The following is a 17,873-nucleotide window of genomic DNA, read 5'->3' as shown; positions in this document are numbered from 1 at the left end:
CCACTGGTCCTCGCGGTGGGCGGCCCCGCCGGTCCCCTCCCCGGCCCCGCCCCCGGGGGGAAACTCCGAAGGTGATTCACGCGTGATTCAACCGCGCCGCCGAGCGCCAGGCTTCCCTTCGGCTCCCGCGGCTCCAGGTGCGGCGGGGAACCCGGTGGTCCCCGGCCCCCAGGTCCCCCAGGTCCCCGGCCCCCAGGTCCCCCAGGTCCCCAGGTCTCCGGCCCCCAGGTCCCCCAGGTCCCCCAGGTCCCCAGGTCTCCGGCCCCCAGGTCCCCCAGGTCCCCCAGGTCCCCCAGGTCCCCAGGTCTCCGGCCCCCAGGTCCCCCAGGTCCCCAGGTCTCCGGCCTCCAGGTCCCCCAGGTCCCCAGGTCTCCAGCCCCCAGGTCCCCCAGGTCCCCAGGTCCCCGGCCCTCAGGTCCCCCAGGTCCCCAGGTCTCCGGCCTCCAGGTCCCCCAGGTCCCCAGGTCTCCAGCCCCCAGGTCCCCCAGGTCCCCCGGTCCCCCAGGTCCCCAGGTCTCTGGCCCCCAGATCCCCCAGATCCCCAGGTCCCCGGCCCCCAGGTCCCCCAGGTCCCCAGGTCCCCAGGTCTCTGGCCCCCAGATCCCCCAGATCCCCAGGTCTCCGGCCCCCAGGTCCCCAGATCCCCAGGTACCCCGGCCCCCAGGTACCCTGGCCCCGGGCCCCCAGGTCTCCAGGTCCCCAGGCCCCCAGGTCCCCAGGTCTCTGGCCCCCAGGTCCCCCAGGTCCCCCAGGTCCCCAGGTCTCTGGCCCCCAGATCCCCCAGATCCCCAGGTCTCCGGCCCCCAGGTCCCCAGGTCCCCAGGTACCCCGGCCCCCAGGTCTCCAGGTACCCTGGCCCCGGGCCCCCAGGTCTCCAGGTCCCCGGGTCCCCAGGTCCCCCGGCCCCCAGGTCTCCAGGTCCCCAGGTCCCCAGGCCCCCAGGTACCCTGGCCCCCGGCCCCCAGGTCCTCCAGGTCCCCAGGTACCCCGGCCCCGGCCCCAGGTCCCCCAGGCCCCCAGGTCCCCCAGCCCCCAGGTCTCCAGCCCCCCCCACCCCCCCTCCGCCCCCCAGGTCCCCCAGGCTGGTGGGAGGGATGGGTGGGGGGGAAGACAGCAGGGTGCTCTGGGAGGAGTTCCCGAGGAGGAGGGCAGGCATTCTCCTCCCCCAGCGCTGGTTAGGTGCCGTTGGGGGGGGGCTCCCCCGCACTCCCCAGAGGAAGGGCAGCTGGGGCTCTGGGCTGGCTGCGGGGGGGGGGGGGGGGGGGGGCATCGTCCTGGCCTCGGAATCTGCAGGCGGGGGCGGGGGGGGGGGGGACAGGGGGCGGTGAGGTCAGAGGTACTTGGCCTCCCACCTGGCCGGGCCCTGGGCAGGTGTCTGCCCCCACGTCTGAAGGTCGGTAGCCCGGGCTCAGCCCTGCCCAACTCCAGGTAGTGACCGAGGAAGAGCTGCCCCAGTCTGGGCGGTTTGCCCTTGGGAGATTTCCAGCATGACATCTGCAGCCTTGTGGTTCCAGAAAGGATTGTTCTCACACTGAAGAAGACATCCGTGGGATTTGAGTTAGTTCCGCCCAAATGTAGGGAAACCAAAAATGAAATTTAAAAATGTCATCAGACTTTTTTTTTTTTTGTTAGTCCTAAGCATTGGTTTTTTTGGATCTATTTCTGGCTTCCTCTTCTGGGCTTTCCTGTAAAATTGTCAGGCAAGAGAACGTTAACTCTTTATTCTATTAGGTGGCATTGTGCAAGGTCTTGTCAGAGCACTTGCCATCATTCCTTTATTATTACCAGGACAGACTGGAGGGATCTGGGGACAGGAGTAGCGTCTCCCACCTTTTTCTAGGGAAGTCAGCCTTGCATTCTGGTGCATACTACATATGCATTTCCATATAGCCTGTTGAGCCATAGCAATACCTCATTTTTAAAGAAATAAAACCCTGCAAAATCTTTGTTTTCTCCCTGTGCCTGAGCTGAAATAGCATATCCAGGTTTAGCTCTTGTCCATCTTTCCTGGAAGCTGAAAACTACACTTGCTGGTTTCCTCTTTGAGCTCTCTCCCGGCTCTAAAACCCACAAAATTTCTATTTGCAAAACGAGACCATGCAAACCTCCTTTTTGTAGGCCCCCTGCCTGAGTCATTTTCTCTAACAGATCTTTAGCCCAGCCTGGGATATGATTCTTTGCCCTGGAGTTGAAGGTATGTAGAGAAAATGTTACGCTTGCTCTCCAAGACCCAGGGAATTGATTACTCTGTCTACAGGGTAATTGGTTCTATTTAGAGCCACTGACCCTCCTGAAGTCACAAAGGGCTTTAAGTGATATCAAGATAAGCAATTCTGTGAGAAAAATGTGTTTAACGTTAGATGGTGATACAAAAAGTTCCTTAAAGATGGATAAATTAGATATTTTGCATATTCACTAAAATGATCAGACCAGGAAGAGAGGAATTGGTTGGGTTTCTGCATAGGGTTTTTGAGTAAATGTAGAATTACATTCTTCAAAGTTTGAAAAATGCCAAAGAACATCACTATTTTCAAGAAAATGAGGAAGCAGACTGGCTAGAATAGATAATATTTCTGTGCTATCACCATTCTATCACACTGTGGCCAGACGATTTCTAGATCACCGCTGCTTGGCACTGTTAAGAGTACATTCCTAAAGTTTTACTGTTGATATTTATTGCACAGAAACAAATTGATTGTTAAAATTATTCTCTACCTTTAGCTTTTTTTTTTTTTTTTTAAACTCCTCCAGTAAACCAAAGCTCCCTCCTATCTGATGTATCTTGAAGAGTCTTAGAAGTGGGAAACATTCCTAAACTACAATGATAATCAGGCTGGCCTGACCAGTCCCTTTATGGTTAGATCTTAGAGTATCAGAGGGCTGGAGGGAACCTCACAGACATCCTTCTAGGGATGAGGAGCCTCACAATGTAGATCTACCTGGTCTTCTGACCTCAGGGACTTTCCTTCCACAACCATGCTTGCTTTCTTCTACTCCCAGTACATGCAAGTAGGATTGGGTCCTAAACCCCAGCTTACTTGATTAATCTACTCATCTATGGGCACTCGACAATGTTCTGCAGTAGGTGTAGAAAAATGCTTGGAGTTTGGAGAATTCACTGCTCTCCAGTGGAAATATCCAGATGGTTATTCCTTGACGCGTGCATGCCTGGAGACATGTAAGGGAGGTCGCCTTGTTTTTGCACAAGCGGCGATGCACTGCGGTTGTTGAGGAGTCTGGAGATGACTGGGCAGTGTTGCAGCCATTTCTCCCTACCCCCGCCAACTGCACTGACTTGGTTTCATCTAGTACTTCACTTGATTTCAACTGTGTTTGTCATCTGTCTTCCCCCCCACTACAGCACCGTGGGGCAATAAGGACTGAATTTTTTTCTTTACATCTCTCAATCCTCTGCACATTTGAATGAACACTTTTTTTTTTTGGAACTGTGCATGCAGCCAAATATTTTCAGTGGTGTTCAAGAGGTGAAATTTGTCATTGAAGTTTTTCTGTCTAGTGGCTGGGCAGTGAGTGTTCCAGAATGCTCAGATTGGTAAGAAAATGCAAATCCATAATGGGTTGCATGGTATTCCTTGACAGCAAGCTCCAGCTGTCTAAGTAGTGACTAATGATTCTTGCTACAGCCAGAAAATCTAAGCAGGAGGAGAGGTAGCTGAACGGAAGAAAACAAATGTGGAAGTTTGGGAACTATTTAGCATTTTCCTTACAGGCTGCATGCTAGGGTGATTCAGAAAATTGTCGGTCATATGATGAGGCTGTTCTTGCATGGAAAGGCTTCATGACTTTTTAGAATAAATTGTACAAAAATCTATATCTCCCCAGGAACGGGTTAGGTTAAGCTTTATGGTAGGTACGATTGAGAGTAATTTATACAAAACGATTAGAATCATATAAAAATGGTAAAAAGAGCAGTCAATCCATTTTATGCCAAATTCAGGTAAAAGGCAGCATATGAAAAAAGGCCAGAGGGACTTAGGAGTGGGAACACAGAGTTCTGGAAAAAGAAAATATGACTTAGCAGAACTTAAAAAACATCTGGCAGGGTATAGTTAGTCATGGAAAAATTGGCAGTCATGACTGTGCATTTTATGAAAATAATTATATACTAGTTCAACATTTAACATTTAGAACGAAATTAAATAATAGAGAGCCTGTACAATGAAATCTATTATCCTCGTCATCCAAAAATACTTCTATTAGCTGTCTAAAATAGTTTACAGGAAGCTTTACCATATAAGTTATCACAAAGCACCAGTATTTTAAAAAGCACAATTTTAGAGAAAAAGTTTCCAGTTCAAAACTTAGGCAGAATTAGTATTTTCAGCTCAAAACTCTCTTTATAAACCTAAGGCTTATCAAACAGTCTATCAACTTCCAATTTGATGGACAGTAAATATTATTCTTATTCTGTACATACAATATTGACAAAAGAGATAATCATAAACATAAGTTGTAGATATTGTTTTGGTAACTAAAAGTCATTTAAAATGAAAACTTCTACTGTATGGTCTCATGAATATAACACATATAATTTTAAAGTTTTAATTTGGTATCATTTTATGTAAGCATCCCTTAATTCCCAATTTCTAGAGCTCTTTTTTTTTATTTATTTATTTTATTTTTATTTTTTTTTATGACAGTCACACAGAGAGAGAGAGAGGCAGAGACACAGGCAGAGGGAGAAGCAGGCTCCATGCACCGGGAGCCCGATGTGGGATTCGATCCCGGGTCTCCAGGATCGCGCCCTGGGCCAAAGGCAGGCGCCAAACCGCTGCACCACCCAGGGATCCCTCTATAGCTCTTTATACTTGACATATGCACTAACTTGATGGACAGAAGTCCATTCATTCAGTAAATACTTGAATATCTAGAGTTCTCTCTAGACTTTGGATATACAGGATAAAACAAGGAGTCCCTTTGCTCTTAAATATATCAGCACCCTGACTTACTGTCCTGATTTTAATTGCTTGAATGATTTCCTGCCAGTGTTTTGGATTGGATATAAAACAATGTTATTTATTAATAAATTTTGTTCCATGCCCCCCAAAATATATATAAGGTTAGGCATATCATGGTCAGCCCATCAAACAGGTATCTTCAACCCAGAAAATTAGGCTTGTGATACATGCACTTTATCAGTTTGAAAGTAGGGGTGATCTTTCAAAGTTCAGCACGTGGGAAAAAGGTGAATCCCAATACAGAAAGCCAACTTGAGGGAAAGGCGAAAGATAACTATGTGTGGCTTTCCTCAGATGAAAAGTAACTGCAAATTAGTGAAATAACCAGTTTAAGAGTACTTATACCTGGAGGCCTTATTTCCCTTTTGGATGATTCATTTGTCGACATTTTATAAACCGGCTTGGTTCACAGATGCTCTCACATCGCAGCCCGCAAGCAGCCGCTCGCTGCCTTTCCCGGCTGATGCTCCATCCTGCGACGCCCGCGCCTCCTTCCAGCAGAGCCTGCAGGCTGGGAAGTGGTTGCTGACTAAGGTGGTTGGGTCTGCCCCGGAGGCATGTTTGTAACGTTGGCTGGTGGCGATCGCCACCGTGAACCAGCACCCCTCCTCTCTGTACTGCGCTATCTCAGATCTGAATCAGCTGCCAACCGACCACGGAATGCCTCGGATTCCCTGGAATCAGGAGCGCAGCAGGACACACGCTACAGAGGGGGCTTGTGGGACCCTGCCAGGGACTGGGTTTTCAGAGTTTGGTACGCTTCATAGGCAGCTGTTGAAATGTCCAGATCGAATTGGTCTCGAGCCTGGTCTTTGATTTTAAGAATAGCATTTGTCTTACACCTCCTTGATGGATCTGTCACCAAGGTCTTGCCTTATACAGGCTAATAAAAACGTCCTGAAGGCCAATGCGCCAGGCACTCTCATAGGAGTCCTTTTGCTAAGATATCTTGCAGCTAGTCGGAGAGCTGAGCCCAGTGTGTCAGCTTCCACCAGAGGAGGCGGGGGTCAGTGAAGTGGGACATGTTGTCATGCGTCTCACTAGTAGTTTGAGAGCTCTGTGCCAGCAGAGGCTGCTTTATCTTTACTAATATCCCAGCCTGGCACAGTGCCCGGCGTGTAGTGTGTCCTCCGCATCATAAAGCTTTGTTTAAAGATAGAGAAGGTATTTGGGACCTCCGAAGGGAGAATTTACTTTCCACGGTGATGAGAGAAGGTTCTCTGGAGGAAAGCACTGTCTGAGCTGGACCACAGGGGAATGGCTGAGGAGAGAAAGGATGAGCCAAGGGCTGAGGCCTGTGTGAGCAGAGTGGGGGGTTTAGGGATCCTGCAGGTGACAAGTGTTGTCAGAAGCTAGAACGGTGGCTCATGGGCAGCTCTGTTGGCTCCACCAAGGAGTCTGGATTTGACTCAGCAGACAGTACCTTCAGAAGATTATTCTTCTGGTCATGGTTCATCAGAAGAATTGAGTCAGGGGGCGCAACAGGAACCTAGGCCCCTCACCTGCAGAGTGGCTGAGGAATAGAAAGGACAGATGGCTGCGGGGAGCAGCGTGAAGGAAGAAGTTGCAGGACTCAGTGACTGACTGTGGGTGGGGGCAGGAAGGATACAGAGGGCTGAGGTCTTGGGGGCAGAGAAAGGTGGCAGCCATAATGGAGCCTGGAAGAGAAAGTTGGCCATTCAGAAACTGAATTTTACACATGTTGAAGGTGAGGTGGCCATAGACCTCTAGGAAAAATGCCCAGCATGAAGAGTTGGAAGCGAGGCACCAAGGCTTGCCAAGAGATGAGGCTAGAGCGAGAAATTAGGAGATATTGGCCTTGAGGCTTGGTCAAAGATGTCAAAGTAGACACGGTCTCCAATGGAAGGTCTAGAGCGATGGGAAATCCATAGTGACCTGGTCAGCCTAGCTCCAGTTGGAGGAGCGTGTATACGTTTATGAGTCTGGGAAGCTTGTAGTCCGGTGGAAGGGCCATTGAAACCAGGGCCTCTGAGACCAGCTCTCTCTCTTGCTCTTGCCTGCTCTTTCTCCCATGTCTCATGAAGCTGGTCTCCACTTGCATCTGTTCGTGGACTCTGTGTGCATTGTTTGGTTACAGCCAATGGCACCGAGTGACATTCCCTAGGCTCCATTGCTTTGGGGTCCAGCCATCATGCCGGGGAAGGACTTTGTCTCTGTTTGGGGCACTTGCCCTCTCGTTAGCCAATCCCCATTGCCAGAGGAATACCAGGCCTGGCTGTGTGTCCGCTCCTGGGCCCAGGGAGTGGGTCTGCTCTTGGAGGGAGCAGATGGATCAAGTTAGCAGTCAGACAGAAACTGTGGCCACCAGTGGCCCTCGGACTGAGACTGGGACATCACTGGAGGAGGAAGATGATGTAGGGGAAAAAGTAGAGGAAGGTTCAGAGAGATGAGGGAGGACAAATGGGACCCTAACACTAAGGAGGAGAGCTTTAGTAAGAAAGAGAGCTTTAGGTCATGGCAGCCAAGAGTGAGCAGGAAACCAGTGATGCATGTCATTTTAATGGGTGCTACAACACCCAACCCCTAAAATTAACATGGCTACCAATCTTGACAAGTTTCTCACTTCTTTGGTCGAAGCTAGAAAGATCTGTGCCGTTGAATAGGGAAGAGACACATTAGGTTTTCTCAGTCATTCAGATCAATCCAGCAAACATTTGTTGCTGCTCACTGCCTCCCTATCCCCGAATGTGCGAGGCATGATGTTAGGTGCTGGGAGATGTATTCTTGCCCCGAAGATTATGAGATAAAGGACAACATGAGATAAACAATAAAGCACCATATGTGCTGTGTCCATTAACCCCATGAGCGTTTATGGTACGTGCTGGGTACCGGGGAGGCCCAGCCTTTCACCTGGTCAGTGGCCAGAATCCTGTCCTCCTGGTCCTACCACGGTCCTTGCCCCAGATTGAAGTGAATTGTGACGTCATTGTCTGCTCTGGTGAAGCATCATGCAGGCAGGAATGTGTCTGCCTTCTTGCCGCTCTGAAGGCCAGTGCCTCCAATGCTTCGATGCTACTGTCAGATATTTGCCAAATGTAGGAACAACCATCCATAGCCCTGACATCATGCCATTTTCTTTTTATTTTTTAAATTTAAATTCAATTAATTAACATAGAGTGTACTATTAGTTTCAGAGGTAGAGGGCAGTGATACCTCAGTGTTATCTAACACCCAGTGCTCATTACATCACATGCCCTCCTCAATGTCCATCACCCAGTTACCCCGTCCCCCCACCCCTCACCCCTAGCAATCAGCAGTTTGTTCCTATGGTTAAGAGTCTGTTGTGGTTTGTTTCTCTCTCTCTGATTTTGTCTTATTTTATTTTTCTATCCCTTCCCTTAATGATCCTCTGTTTTGTTTCTTACATCCCACATACATGTGAGATCATATGATAATTGTCTTTCTCCGATTTTTTTCCACTTAGCATAATACCCTCTAGCTCCATCCACATCATTGCAAATGGCTAGGTTTTATTCTTTTTTGATGACTGAGTAATATTCCATGGGATATATCCATATATATATATATATATATATGGATATATCCCACATCTTCTTTATCCATTCATCTATCAAGGGACATCTGGGCTCTTTCCACAGTTTGGATATTGTGGACATTGCTGCTATAAACATTGGAGTACAGAGGTCCCTTCGGATCACTACATTTATGTCTTTGGGGTAAGTACCTAGTAGTGCAATTGCTTTGTCATGGGGTTGCTCTATTTTCTACTTTTTGAGGAACCTCCATACTGAGTGGCTGCCCCAGCTGACATTCCCACCAACAGTATACGAAGGGTTCCCCTTTCTCCAGACATGATGCCATTTTCTGAGAATCTAGGAAATCTGCAAAATAACTTATCCTTTCTACATTTAGCCTTTTATTTCTTCTTAGCTGATGACATGCTGCCAGTGGAAAAGTGAAAGATCATTTGGGAGCATTCAGCAGCTTTCCGTAGCTATTTCTATTATTTGCAGCCTATAAAAATAAACAGAAAATACTATTCTAGCATTCTCTAGGTATTAACTTATTTCATCCTCACAACAATCCTGGGAGAGGTAGGTAGAATTTTGTGCACCTGAGTTAACCCAAAGCCCAGCGAGGTTAATTAACTCGCCCAGCGTTGCACAACTGGGAGGTGACAAAGCTGGGATTTGAACACAGGCAGTTAGCTCCAGGGTGCCCTCCACAACCACTCTACCACCGTGCCACCTCTCCACAGTGGTAGCGTTAAGGAGGTACATTTCCCACTGCACAGAGTCAAGCCCATTTCCTTTTTCCCCAGTGTTTCCTGCCTTGTGAAGCTGGACCTCTCTAAAGTTCCTGGCTTCAGAATAAGGGGAATTTCCAATAGAAGACCAAGCCAAAACCAGCCCGCAATTGAGAATAAAGGGCTCCTTCTTCTGCTTTGTTTCCAATTCATTAAATCCTTAATGTTATTTGACATCCAGACTTTTTTCTTACCACAGCAGGACAAAAAAAAAGGACACCCTAGCCTACAAATGCCTCCCCCGCCAACATGAAACAAATGCTCCTCCATATTCCTGTCTTTCACTAAGAAATAGAGGTCTCATAACCTAGAGTTTAGGCTCGGAGGGCCCTTCTGATTCGCTTCTTGCTTATGCCATAACCGAGCTGATGAACTGGTTTAATCTAGAATCACCTTCACTGCTCTATACCTTTCCTTATGCCTTCTCGCACGTGTGAATTTACATCCTATTTGTCGTCATGATACACGTGTCCAGGCTCAAGATGGAACTTGTCATAGAGTCACTTACATTTCCCCTGGTCTGTGTGACGATAATCCTGGATGCCCAGAAGGGATGCTCAGGCAGTTGCGCTCCCTCCCACAGGATTCGGGGGCCACCTCCACCACTGACCCGGCTCCTCTGTGGCCCCTCACTTCCCCAAACCTGCTGCGGGTTGCCCCATGCCAACCTCCGAGCCTGCCTCTGGAAATGGGTCAGGTGGCATCAGTGCCTGGGTAACTGGGGCCTTTCTTAGCTGAACTACTATCTCTGTGCCTGTCCTACGCTACAGGACGTGGTCATCTCCACGCTACCTTTAAAAGCAGCTTGGGAAAAAAAAATTAAAAAAAAAATAAAGCAGCTTGGAAAAATGTCAGTGGTATCTGAGGACCCATGACTGAAGCTGATCCCAGAAAAAATCATCACAGACTCTTCTCCCTCCCGCTGGGGACATTTGTATCATTTGACACTCAGGCTCCAGTAATCATTAAGGCGCCCACAGGACAGAAAAGCCACAGGGGCAGCAGGAGTGGAATGAGACAGCGGGTGTGATGTGAAGAGTTACGCGGGAAGATAGAGAACTCTTGTTTTTTGTAAGAGGGAAGGGTCAATCTGACCGTGTGACCTGAACCACGGGGTCCCTGCTGCCGCCTCTGACACTCCAGGAGGTACTTCGGGGGACAGGAGCGCCTGGTCCCCTACCCGAGGAAGCCACTTAGCCCCTTTCTACACAGAAAGAAAGGTCATGTCATAACTGGAGTGGTTGCTCGGATGCTACCAGCAGTACCCACAGACTCTGAGCCCCTGTTGCTGGGCCCAGTGGTGTGGGGACAGTGGCCACCGCATCGGTGGTGGGTGCCAGGGTCACGGGTGTGGGAAAGGTGCCGTTTCTGGGATTCTGTGGGTCCTTCACAGAGACGCCTGGCCACTCTGGATGACCCAAGAGAAGGGCTTCCTGCAGCCCGGCCTACTTTCTACCGATAGCATCTGGTGCTTCTCCAGATAGCCTCCACTTATCTCTGCCTCTGCTCGGGTCTCTAACCACGATATGCTGGATCTGACATAGGTTCCACGAAAATTTGGTCCTGGATCTCTGACCAGGAACTTTGTGTCGCTAAAGAAGTGTGCATGCGGGCCCCTTGCTTCCTTCTGAGCCTCTGACCTGTTGGACAGGGCACTAATTCTTTAAGTCAGCATTTCAAAGAGAAGATTAAGAACAAGTTAAGCCTTTAGCTCAAATAGTTCAGTTAATCCAAGAGCAAAGCACACTGGTTTTTGAGGCCATGTGAAATAACCAAGTCTTAAAATCAACAGTGGTTGTGGAAAAGTGGCGCACGCGCCTTCCACTAAGAGGGAAAAACTGATATGGTGAGTGTGTGTGTGCGGGCACCTGTGTGCATCAAATGCACCTGTGTGCATTTGATTTTTCAGAGTTTTCATTTTCCTATCTGTAGAATGGGCACAATGAATCAGTGATCCAGATCTCAAATTCTTTGTTTTGCTGTCTTAGAGACAGACAGATGGACCAGAGCTTATTTTCATGGCTGCAATATACTTGTTGTATCAAATACTTACTATTTCTAATTTTTATTTTTTTAATTTTTTATTTAATGTTATTTTTAAAAGATTTATTTATTTATTCCTGAGAGACAGAGAGAGAGAGAGAGAGGCAGAGACACAGGCAGAGGGAGAAGCAAGCTCCTCGCAGGGAGCCCGATACAGGACTCCATCCCTGGTCCTGGGATCATGCCCTGGGCCGAAGGCAGATGCTAAACCACTGAGCCACCCAGGTGTCCCCTATTTCCAGTTTTAAAATAAGTTTTAAATTGACATTTATCTTCTTCTAAGGATTATAATTTATAGTTTCTGTGAATATACCTCTGAAACTGACTTGGTTCAAAGCATCCAATGGTTCCAGACCCAAACTGGTTGTAAGAGTTTGAGACCAAATTCAGACCCACCATTTCTTTGTCATTGGCAAGCACTTAGATATTAAGGACCATTTCCCTGTGGGTCTGCATGTTTTATTTTAGCACTGGCACATGTGATATTATGGCCATCACGGTCTTAGTGTTGTTCATTATTTACTGAGACCCAGATGTGCAATTGGTGCACAATGGATGCACAGCTCTTGGAGGAAAAACACTTAACCAGGTACACCGGTAGGGCACATCACTCCCTAGGGGAGGGCTTGGTGGCAGCTGACTGCATGACAAGCTCTGCACCTGCTCCTCAGTGTCCATCTCTTTCCAAGGTCAGCGGGGAGGTGCTGAGAACTTGAGAGTGAGACAACAGAGCAATTTTCTGAGATTCTCCTACTTGCCTGCGAGACTGTTCTGGGCAAACTCCCTAGGTTCTCCCTTCAACTAAGAGCTCCTGAAACCCCAATCCTTCAAAGCCTTCTTGATGACACTGGACAAGTCAGTGGTTTCTGCCCAATACCCACTAAACACTCCCATCTTCACCAAGTGCCATTCGAATGAGTGGGTTTTCTTTTGCCTGAATACTTCATATATAAGCAATTGCTTTACCGGCATTGATGAACTTTCTGCCTAGATCATCATGATTTAGCCACAAAACCTATGTAGTAGGATGATCTAATTTACTTCTGATGAAAATCCTGGAAAGCAGGTACTGTAGTTTCCCCCTTGAGAAAACAGAGGCTCAGCAAGGCTAAAGTAACTGGGTAGGATCACACACTGGGATGTGGCAGGACTGGGGCTCAAACTAGGTTGTTTAGTTTCAGAACTGATACATGACCCCTCCTGTGAGCACCCCATCCTGAGCACTCACTAGGCTCCAGCTCAGGGTCAAGACCTTCCCCCGCCTTCAAGGGGGCCTAGGGAGGTGAAGGCAGCAATATATGCTATAAGGTAGGAGACACTGTGCTAAGTCCGTGACCCAGGAAGAAGAAAAAGTGCTGAGAAAGAGTCCTCGGTTCTCCTTGGGGAACTATTTTATCTTTTCAATCTCACCTGGCTAACTTGATTTTTTGTATACCAAAAAGGATGACTCAGACTTTGAAAATTAGGAAAAGTACCTTTACTTGAAAACAGAGAAGGAAAAAGAAAGATTTTATGGCTTTAAATAAAATTCCTTCTTATTTGCAGCCCTTGGAGAGAGGCAGGCAGTTATGAGTGCCCTTCTGTTTTTTTTGTTTGTTTGTTTGTTTGATTTTTTGCTTGTATTATCTATTCTGCCCAAGGATGTGTTCAGCTTCCTCCAACAGCTAACATCATTGCTTCCCAAGGCATTAACCTTGATATAAAATGTTCTAATTAATGCTGAGGAGGAAGGACAAGCTCTAAAGCCATCCGTGCCCTCCCAGACCTGTTCAACTACTCCCACAGCTCTCATCAGCAAGCCAGAGAAGCAAAACAGACTGAAAATCCGCCCCAGCCTTCAGGTTTATCCCCAAACAGTTGTGGGATTAATGTATAATGTGGACAGGGTGGCTCTAGCCAATGACAGCAGTGACACTGGTTTGAGCTTATAGACCAAGCCTAAAACTTCAGCGATGTGTCCAGGTGTTGAAAGTAACAAAACCCCTCACTTGAGTGTCATGATTAAGATGCTACTTAGGACCGGGTCTGAGCGAACGAGGCAGCAGGGAGCCGTGGGTGGGATGGGTGGCAGGTCTGCCCTGGGTCAGAACCAAGGAGGGTGCTTCGGGGGCAACCCGGCTGAGCGCCAGACTGCAAGTTCGGGTGAGGGTGGGGGGTAGGCAAGCAGCCCCCACCCCCACCCCTGTGGCTGGGTCTCCCACAGCCCTTAACCTTTCTGGAAAACACAAACAGATTGAGGGCGCAGTTCACATTGCTACATAATACCCGACATCCTGTGGTTGACTAAACGCGGCAGGGCCAGCTAAGGCCTTGATTATGCTTAAAAAATTAACTTGTCAAGGCAAACACATATTGAGGGAAGCAGAGATTCTACACCAAGGAAGTCCAGGCTTGGCCAGGACTCACTCTCTCCGATGAAACAGAAGCTTTTAAGATAACAACAGTACTGTTCCAGGAGAGCATAAGCCCAGGAGAAATGAGAATCTTAAACAACCAATGGAGTCTTTGTTTTCGCTTATCAGTCCAGAGGAACACATTAAAGCAAAACAAAAGATTTTCCAACGTAAGAAATCTTGTTCATTTATATTTTCCCCCTAATTATTAATAAATCAAAAAAAATAAATTATAGTACTGGACTAGTTCAATTACTTAGGTGTATTATTGCCAGGCATTTATATAAAAGGAGGAAATTAGACTCAGATATACTGGCCTCCTTGCTCTGCTCCAGATGGCAAGAGGAGGACTGAGGCTTTCCCAGCCCCTGTCTCCTGTGTGTCTGGCTTGTTCCAGGGAATTTACTCAGCTGCTTTCCTGCCTGAAACTCTTCCTTCTTTTTAGTCATTTTTATTTATTTAAAGAATATATTTATTTATTCATGAGAGACACAGAGAGAGAAAGAGGCAGAGACACAGCAGAGGGAGAAGCAGGCTCCACTCGGGGAGTCCGACGTGGGACTTGATCCTGGGTCTCCAGGATCACGCCCTGGGTTGAAGGCGGCGGTGCTAAACCACTGAGCCACCCGGGCTGCCCCTTTTTAGTCATTTTTTAAAAATGAAGACTATTTTTCTTTAAGAGCAGTTTTAGGTTAACAGCAAAATTGAGCAGAGGGTACAGAGATTTCCCCGGTACCCCGGGCCCCCCACAAAGGCATAGTACTCCCTACCCCCCTGTCATCAGTCCCCCACGAGGGTGGTACCTTTCTGACAACAGGTGGAGCTCCACTGACACACCATTAGCAGCCAAAGTCCAGAGTTGATGGTACGGTCCACTCCCGGTGCTGTACATCCTCCGGGTTTGGACGACGGTGTGAGGACACCCATCCAGTATCCCGGTTTTGTAAAGGGTATTTCATTCCCTTAATATCCTCTGTGTTCAATCTGGTCACAAAAATAGGAACTGCTTCATGAGTTTGCTTCATGTCATCCTTTGCCCAGAGGCCATGCCAATCTCCTCTGGCTGGTGATAGCTTCAGTATATGTGCTGCCGAGGAGAGCACTGAACATCTCACGAGGCAAAATCCAGAAGGTTCTCCCTGGTGGAGATTCAGTCTCAGTGGCGAGAGGGCTGCACCGTGGCTCGGGTCAGCTTTGCGTCGCCCTGACCATGATCACCACCACTTTGCCACCACTTTGCCCTGGTGGGGAAACCAATCTCCACCCTCTACATGAATCTGTAGAGGACTACGGTCTCTGGCAGCATTTGAAATTGCATGGATTTGCCACTCTTATACGGAGGGCAGGGGCAGTGCTTTCTAACAAATGTTGTGTTGAACTGAATAAATTCGAATCCGGGGGAGATATCACTGTTCTTTAGAGGAGGATCTCTGTTGGTGGGGCTGGTGTGTCCCTACTGCTTATGTCAGTGCCATGAATCTGTCTAGCAGGGCTGGGAGCAGGAGTTTCGGACTCTCTGTGACCATATCCTGCCAGGACACTCCCCCGTCCCTCTCCTCTGGACGGAGTAGACGGTCCCACTCTGGCCGTGCAGAGGCCCGGGGTGTTCCCTCCGTCCGTGTCCCATCTAGATCCGGGTGCACTGCAGGTGTCCAGTGAATTTCTACAGATGAATGAATAAATCACGGGGTGCTGGCCCCGGGGTTGAGAGGGCCTTGGCCCTGCAGCCCTGGACATAGGTAGACCTCGGGGGTCCAGACGTGCTGTTGTCCACCTGTGCTGGAGGGTGTCCGTCCTCTCCTGTTGTTGGCTCCCAGTCGGCTGCTGCTTTCCATCTCAAGCCTTCTAGACCAGCTTTATTATAATGAGTTTCGTCTACAAGGAGTTGGTTCTGTGCTGTTTCTAAATCTTCTATTTTGCCACACAAGCATGCATTATTCTTTAATACTCCCTTGGAATTCATGCTTTTAGCCTGATCATATGGCCCCCTTCCTCACTTGCCTGAAAATGCTTTAATATATTGGATAATCACTCTTGCTGGGAATTGGGAGGGGGGTGTCCTCGTGTGCTCCTAATCCTCTTTATCAGTGACCAGCGGTAATACTCTCAATGTCTCCTTTCCCCACCCATCGCACCCATTGCCCATCTGCAGCCTAGTCACCACCACATTGTTGACTTCTGCGTGGATCCCGAAGCCGTCCTTCTCCTTCCAACCCTGTCTGTATGGAGGTATGTTTCCTAGGCTCCCTTCTAGCATCTTAGCTCAGTCATCAGGTGCAGCTGGTAGAAGACCGAGGGTGAGAGGAGGGGACGAGCCAGGGTGTTTCTTTCCTTCCCCAGCCCCTACTTTGGTCCACAGCATGTGCCCTGCTGGCTGCACCTCCTCCATGGACTCAGCCAGGCAGTCCTCCCCCTGGGATCTAGTACCACCACCCATTGTCCCTCCATCCCTAGGGATGGTAGCAGATGCCTGCTATTGTTCCTCTTGAGATTGCTTTCCTATGTCCTCTTTGGTTTCTCAGCTCTTCTGTGACCTTTGTAACCAGTTCCCTGTATCAAATCCACTCTGTTCGAGAAATCTAGAGTGGTTTCTGGTCTTGGACTAGACTGGAATAGATAGCAGCATGCCAATACTATACTGCTGATTCGTGTGGGCTCCTCACTGTCCTATTCTGTGGAGTGAAGCACACAGCTCACAAGTTATTGTCATAGTAAGTTGTTTGTGGAAGATCTCAGAGATCTCAGAGTGGCTGGTAAATTATAAGTAAGTGCAGCATGCCATTAATTAGCATTCATTCAAATATTTTCTGCTTGCTCAAGAAGGTTCTATTCTTACTGGAGTAACTTGAAAGGTCCCTGGTTGAAGAGGCTTGAGCATTCCCTTGATAATGGTTTTGCTTGGCTCCTAAGCCTGGAGACAGCTGTGGTACCTGACTTATCACTCACTCAATGCAGGGTCACCTTATACCTGTCCCAAAGGCATTTATCCTCTCAGCTTCTGATGCCAGTGGGCACCCAAACCTATATTTAGGGTAGCTATCCCAAGATATCTGGCAAATGACTTGGGGCTACAGGTTTGGGGTTGAACATGGCTTTTAGGACCAGATACACCTGGATTTGAATTCCAGCTTTGCATCCCCTGAGATTGTAGGTTTAGAAAAATTACATACTTCTTTAACCTAATTTTTTTTCTAATGTCAAATGAAGAGAAGAAAGTTTTACATCAGGCTCTACATTAGATGGTTGTCTCAAAGAAAAAGATCTACCTTAAGGCCCCAACCAAAGTTTATAAATCTTTAGACCTGGCTACTGAGAGCTGACTCTTCTTCTTTCCCATCAAGGCAGTATGTAAAGTACTACATGTTCTGTAGGGTCTACCAAAAACCCAAAGCCTATCCATAACCAGATAGGCTCAGAAGTAACCTAGAACCTAAGCCTTTTTAAAAAATATAATGATTCTGTTTCTTTTAAAACCAGCCTCCTTAATTTATTTTTTTCTGTTTATTCGCCTTGCCTATTTATTAAACACATTCCATTGCTTATTCTTTGCAAGTAGTATATGAAAGGAAGAGATAAGGAATATTTACATAGCTCTGATTTCAGACCCGGTAAATATTGGATGGTGTTGACAGGAATACAGGTCCTGAATGTCTGACCTTGAAAGACTAGACAGGAGTCTTGGGTGATGAGATGTAGTCTAAGCTCTGGCTTGACCAAACTGTAAGCTGGAGGGCAGCATCTAAGAGTCATGCTCTTGGGCAGCCCGGGTGGCTCAGCGATTTAGTGCCACCTTCGGCCGGGGGTGTGATCCTGGAGACCTGGGATCGAGTGGAACCCCACCAGGGTTGGGCTCCCCACATGGGGAAAAAAAAAGAATCATGCTTTTGTCTTGAGCTCTCTTGAAAGGAGTTGATTTCTGTTGCTTGAGAGAATGGGCAAAATACCTCACTAACTGAATTTTCCTTAATAACTCTGTCAAATGTTTTCAGCCAGTGCTTTCACTATTTAAAAGGGAAAATGTAAGCCAGTCAACTCATGTTATGATCTAGAGCAGGAGGAGGTATGCAGCGTTGCACACCACCCTACCCAGTGCTGATTTGCATAGATTTGAAAGGCGCGGCTGGAAGGAATCTGGGGCACAGCTTTGTCAATGAGGTATCACGGACTGAG

The 17,873-nt window shown here is 48.0% G+C and overlaps 1 long non-coding RNA gene and 1 other non-coding gene across 2 annotated transcripts; one reads left to right on the top strand and one right to left on the bottom strand.

Annotated features, from left to right (window-relative positions):
- Nucleotides 1–8: 8 nt before the first annotated feature.
- On the top strand, nt 9–9,436 carry LOC140598370 (uncharacterized). Its single transcript, XR_012000764.1, has 3 exons — nt 9–137; nt 8,577–8,677; nt 9,283–9,436. It is a non-coding gene; the product is annotated as an uncharacterized lncRNA (long non-coding RNA).
- A 5,259-nt stretch (nt 9,437–14,695) lies between these two features.
- On the bottom strand, nt 14,696–14,806 carry LOC112918493 (U6 spliceosomal RNA). The gene has a single exon (XR_003234708.1). It is a non-coding gene; the product is annotated as a U6 spliceosomal RNA (small nuclear RNA).
- Between the last annotated feature and the right edge of the window lie 3,067 nt (nt 14,807–17,873).

This window comes from Vulpes vulpes, chromosome 3 (genome assembly GCF_048418805.1).
Source record: "Vulpes vulpes isolate BD-2025 chromosome 3, VulVul3, whole genome shotgun sequence".
Lineage (NCBI taxonomy): Eukaryota > Metazoa > Chordata > Mammalia > Carnivora > Canidae > Vulpes > Vulpes vulpes.
This window is presented reverse-complemented; position numbering and strand designations above follow the sequence as displayed.